The 5,811-nt window shown below is 38.0% G+C and overlaps 1 pseudogene; it reads left to right on the forward strand.

Moving 5' to 3' along the window:
* Nucleotides 1–636: 636 nt before the first annotated feature.
* LOC102585017 (receptor-like protein kinase HSL1) lies at nt 637–4,175 on the forward strand (annotated as a pseudogene).
* Nucleotides 4,176–5,811: the final 1,636 nt, after the last annotated feature.

Raw genomic sequence — 5,811 nt, forward strand, 5'->3', positions numbered from 1 at the left:
TTCACTCTCAAAGTTAGATGATATAAATATCAGTTGAAGCCAAGTTAAATGATATATTTATGTATTATGCCTTTAGGAAAGTATTTTCTCTACTTTCCGTAGGGAAGTTATTTTCCTCAAATTAGAGAAAACTTAAATTTTTTATAGCAATTTTTCATATGACAAGCATTATCCACCTTCAATTTTAAAATTATGGAATGTAAAATATAGTGTTAGATAGGAGTTTTAAAAGCTAAATTTCACACTAAAATAAATTTTGACGTAAAACATAGTGTTAGGTAGAACTGTTCAAAATTGAACCAAAATCAATAATCGAATTAACTTGTCTATAAATCAATTAAATTGATGAATATATCAAATGAATAAACTCTAAAATCAAACTGAACCGATTGATACGTGGCCCTAATATTGGGTCGGACGTGATAAAAAGGAGAAAAACAAGTGCAACTCCAAACATCTACTTCGTGAACTGTTGGACGGCTAACGCACAATGTGCTGAGCTCTTGAGCTAAAAAAATTTCAATGGTTAAAGAAACGGGGCCCAAATCTCGAAGCTTTTTTTAGTGTTTAGGCAGCTCAGTGGAAGCTTCAACAGAATCAGTATTTTACTCACCCACTTACTTATTTTAATCATCATACTTTTTGATCTTATACTAAGAAAATTTTATCTCTATATATTCATTTTTATCAATTTGGCATTTTCTTCACACCTCCAATGTTGACCAAACTTTCCAAAATCAACTCATAATTCTAACCCCACCTTTTTTTTTTCATGGAGTTTTCCCATTTTCCGACCGGCATCTTCGCGGGAAAACAGTTCCTCTATCTCATTATTCTACTAAACTTCATACCCATTTTCGTAACTTCACAATCTCCGGCCACTACTGAACGTGACACTCTACTGAAGATTAAGCGTCAATGGGGAAACCCAGTAGCACTTGACTCATGGAACTCTACTTCTTCTCCTTGTAGCTGACCGGAAATTGAGTGTGATGATGGGAAGGTTACCGGAATAATAATTCAAGAAAAAGATATTACTGTTGAAATTCCAAGTTCTATTTGTGAACTTAAAAATCTTACTTTTCTTAATCTCCGGTTGAATTATCTTCCCGGAAAATTCCCAACTTTTCTTTACAAATGTTCCAATTTGCAGCATTTGGATCTTTCTCAGAATTACTTTGTGGGTTCCATTCCGGAGGATATTCACCGGCTTGGGAAACTCAAGTATCTTAATCTGGGTGGTAATAATTTCACCGGAGATATCCCGTCGTCAGTCGGGAATTTGATGGAGCTGGAGACTTTGTGCATGCATTCGAACTTGTTTGATGGGAGTTTTCCGGCTGAAATCGGAAACTTAGCCAATCTTGAAAGTTTGGGGTTGGAGTTTAATGGGTTTTCTCCAATGGCACTACCGCCGGAGTTTGGGAAGCTGAAGAAGATAAAGTATATTTGGATGAGAGAGACGAAATTAATCGGTGAAATCCCTGAAAGTTTTGGGGAATTTCAAAATCTTGAGCTTATTGATTTTGCTTACAACAATCTGGAAGGAGAAATCCCTTCTGGGTTGTTTCTGTTGAAGAATTTGACGATGATGTACTTGTTCAGTAATCGGCTTTCGGGTCGAATCCCTGAAACTTTTGATTCATCAAAGTTGATGGAACTTGATGTTTCCAACAACAATAATTTAACTGGAACAATCCCAGAAAGTTTTGGAGGGTTTAAACATTTGGAAATTATGAATCTGTTTGGTAACCAATTGTATGGAGCAATTCCAGAGAGCATAGCCAAGATTCCATCTTTGAAGGTATTCAAAGTGTTTAGGAATAAACTGAATGGAAGCTTACCATCTGAAATGGGACTTCATTCGAAACTCGAATCTTTTGAAGTTTCACTGAATTCCTTCACTGGAAACTTGCCAGAGCATTTGTGTGCTGGAGGAACTCTTTTTGGTGCTGTAGCTTATGTTAACAATTTGTCTGGTGAAATACCAAAATCACTCGGAACTTGTTCTAGCTTACGTTCGATTCAGCTCTACAAGAATCAGTTTTCGGGTGAAATTCCATCTGGGGTTTGGACTTTGGTTGACATGACAAGTTTGTTGTTGAATGATAACTCATTTTCCGGGGAGCTACCGAGCAAAATTGCATTCAATTTTACGCGGTTAGAGATCAGTAACAACAAGTTTTCTGGTGAAATTCCTGTGGGGATATCTTCTTGGAGGAGTTTAGTGGTGCTTTTGGCAAGTAACAATTCATTTTCAGGTCGGATTCCAGTGGAATTGACTAGTCTTTCTCAGATAACTCAGCTAGAGCTTGATGGTAATTCGTTATCTGGAGAACTTCCAGCCGATATAATATCGTGGAAGTCGTTGACAATATTGGATCTTGCCAGGAACAAACTCTCTGGCAAGATTCCAGCAACTATAGGTTTAATCCCTGATCTTGTTGCTCTAGATTTGTCTCAAAATCAATTTTCAGGTCCAATTCCACCTCAACTAGGTGTAAAAAGGATCACTAGCCTTAATGTATCGTCCAATCAACTTATCGGGAATATCCCTGATGCATTTGCTAACCTAGCCTTTGAAAACAGTTTCTTGAACAATCCCAGTCTTTGTACCACCAACTCACTTCCATATCTTCCAAGTTGTAATAATGCGAAAGTCGCCAATTCCAAAAGATTGTCCCATAGAGTCCTAGCCCTAATTCTAGTCCTTGCATTCGCTGTTTTCCTATTTAGTGTTGTATCGACCTTGTTCATGGTTAGAGACTACAGGAGGAAGAAGCATAAGCGCGATGTTGCATGCTGGAAGTTGACTTCATTCCAGAGGTTGGATTTCACAGAGGCGAGCATTTTGCCAAGTTTGACGGAAAATAACATGATTGGAAGTGGTGGATCGGGTAAGGTGTACAGAATTTCCGTTGGCAGACCAAATGAGTATGTTGCTGTGAAGAGGATTTGGAGTGATAGGAAAGTAGACTACATTCTGGAGAGGGAATTCTTGGCTGAGGTTCAGATATTGGGATCAATTAGACATTCCAATATAGTGAAGTTATTGTGTTGTATATCAAGTGAGGATTCAAAGTTGCTCGTTTACGAGTACATGGTAAATCACAGTCTTGATGGATGGCTTCATGGGAAGAAGAGAGTTTCCTTGAGTAATAAAGTCATGGATTGGCCAAAAAGATTGGAGGTTGCCATTGGAGCTGCTCAAGGACTTTGTTATATGCACCATGACTGCACTCCACCGATCATTCATCGCGATGTAAAAACAAGCAATATCTTGTTGGATTCTGATTTCACAGCCAAAATAGCTGATTTTGGGTTGGCCAAGATTTTAGAGAAGAAAGGAGAGCTTAACACCATGTCTGCTGTTGCGGGTTCCTTTGGTTACATAGCTCCAGGTAAAAGCAAAATCCAAGCTTGAACTTCGTATTACCTCAATTTCGTTAACATTATATCAAAAGTATGACTAACTAATAATTTACTGTTTGGTTACAGAGTATGCTTATACAACGAAAGTGAACGAGAAGATTGATATCTATAGCTTCGGGGTGGTGCTATTGGAGCTAGTGACAGGAAGACAACCAAATTTTGGGGACGAGCATACAAGCCTGGCAGAATGGGCATGGAAGCAGCACGGAGAAGGGAACACTGCCATCGATAATATGTTAGATACAGATATCAAAGAAACATGTTACTTGGAAGAAATGAAGACTGTGTTCAGACTTGGGCTTATATGCACGAGCAATTTACCTGCAAGCAGGCCTTCCATGAAAGAGATTCTGCAGATACTTCATCGATGCAAGTCCTTTAGGTATTCTGGAGGAAAATCACCAGGTACAGAGTATGATGTTGCTCCTCTCCTTAGCGGAAACAACAGCGAAAAATACATTGCTAGTTACAAACGTATTAATTCCAGTAAGGTAATAGATGATAGTAGTGATGATGGTCTAATAATTTCCAGTGTGTAATATTGGAGATGCCAAAGTAAACTGAGTTGTTGTAAAATGATCATAGAATAGTGCCACTTAAGTAAAGTACAAGTTTGAATTTCTAGGTACTCTTGAATTTGTTCACTGCTTGTAGACTGAGTGAAATGCATCATTTAACTTTTGCTAGTTATGTAGATTGTAAGGAAGTGTGAAATTGGAAAATGAAAATGCCAATTTATATAATCAAAGAGAAATGACAGTAGAGTGTGAAATTGGAAAATAAAAATGCCAATTTCCAGGTCAACACGTAGTTCATTAAGAAGATTTGGTTTTGACTGAAAATGACTCAATAGGAGGGTATGGAGAGGCGATACAATAAAAAGCTTAGTAGGTAATATTATATAATGTTGTTTTGTTTAGGGTGGTTGATGTTTGTTATTGTAATAGTTAGTTATTTTTAATTCTTGTTTTTTTGATATTAGCACTGTTCTCTAGTGACTCACTATATTTTCTTCGTTGTATCTGGAATTGCTACATCTCAGCCGAAGTCTTTCAAAAACATTTTTACTTTCACAAGGTAGTGATAAAAACTAGATAAATTTCTACCCTCCCTAAATCTACTTGTGAAATTTCACAGAGTATGTTGTTGCTTTCAACTGCAATTATAGCTGGCAACGGGACCGGAACCGGGACTACCGGACCGGGACGAACCAGAACCGGGACGAACCGGAATCGGGACGGACCGGAATCGGTAGTTCCGGAAAATTTTAAGTATATCTGTCCCGGACCGGGACCAAACCGGACCGGATACCGGGTCCCAACGGCAACATTTTCAAAATAAAATAAAATTTACTTATTAAAATTCAAAAATTAGGAACATTAATCAAATAATATTAAAACTTTTATACTTTTAAAGTTAAAAATTTATACTTATTAAAATACAAACTTTCAAAGTATAAAAATTTAAATTTCACACTTCAAAAGTTTGAAATTTAAATTTCAAACTTTAAAAGTATAAAAGTTTAAATTTCACACTTTAAAAGTTTAAAAATTTAAATTTTAAACTTTAAAAGTATAAACAAAATAGGACAAGCACGATAGACATGGGTAACTATGACTGACTCTCCAACTAGGGTAGAAACATGGATAGGGGCATCAAGTATATCACAAATCATGTCAAACTCTGAGGCAAATCACACAGATACATAAAAATAAGTAGAACCCGGATCAAATAACACATTAGCCATTCGGTTACAGACAAGAATAGTACCTGTGATCACCGCGTCAGACGCCTCTGCCTCATTCTTGCTCGGAAAGGCATAACATTGATCCCTATCATCTTGACGAACCACTTCCCTGCCTTATTGCACATTACCTCTGCATGCATTACCATTTTCTCTACCTCCACGACCTCGCTGATTACTTCCTCGCCCGCTTTGTGGACGCCCTCGACTATTATTATTATTTCCCACGGGTACCACTGCTCTAGTCTGCTGCTGCGTGGACTCAAACACACGTGGGTGGGGACAATCTCTCCTAATATGCCCAGGTTCTCCACAGTTGTAACAAGTACGATCAAAAGATGGTCTGCCGCCCGTCGAAGATGCGACTCCCTGGCTATCCTGAAAATTATAAGATGGAGTTTCCGAGTAACTACCTGTAGAGGCGGGCATAACATACTGAATTGGCTTGGCGGCAAGCTTTGGCCTTTCGGACCCCTTGGAATAAGAACCTTGAAAGTTACCTGAGTTCTTGTCACTTTTTGCCCATGCTTTAGCTTGACCATCTCACCTCACCCCCTCCACTTTCTTAACATAGTCTATCACCTCATTAAAGTTTCACCCTGCAGAAGTCATATGAACAGATAATACTTGCAACT

This window comes from Solanum tuberosum, unplaced genomic scaffold (assembly GCF_000226075.1).
Source record: "Solanum tuberosum cultivar DM 1-3 516 R44 unplaced genomic scaffold, SolTub_3.0 scf00422, whole genome shotgun sequence".
In the NCBI taxonomy this organism is placed as follows: Eukaryota; Viridiplantae; Streptophyta; class Magnoliopsida; order Solanales; family Solanaceae; genus Solanum; species Solanum tuberosum.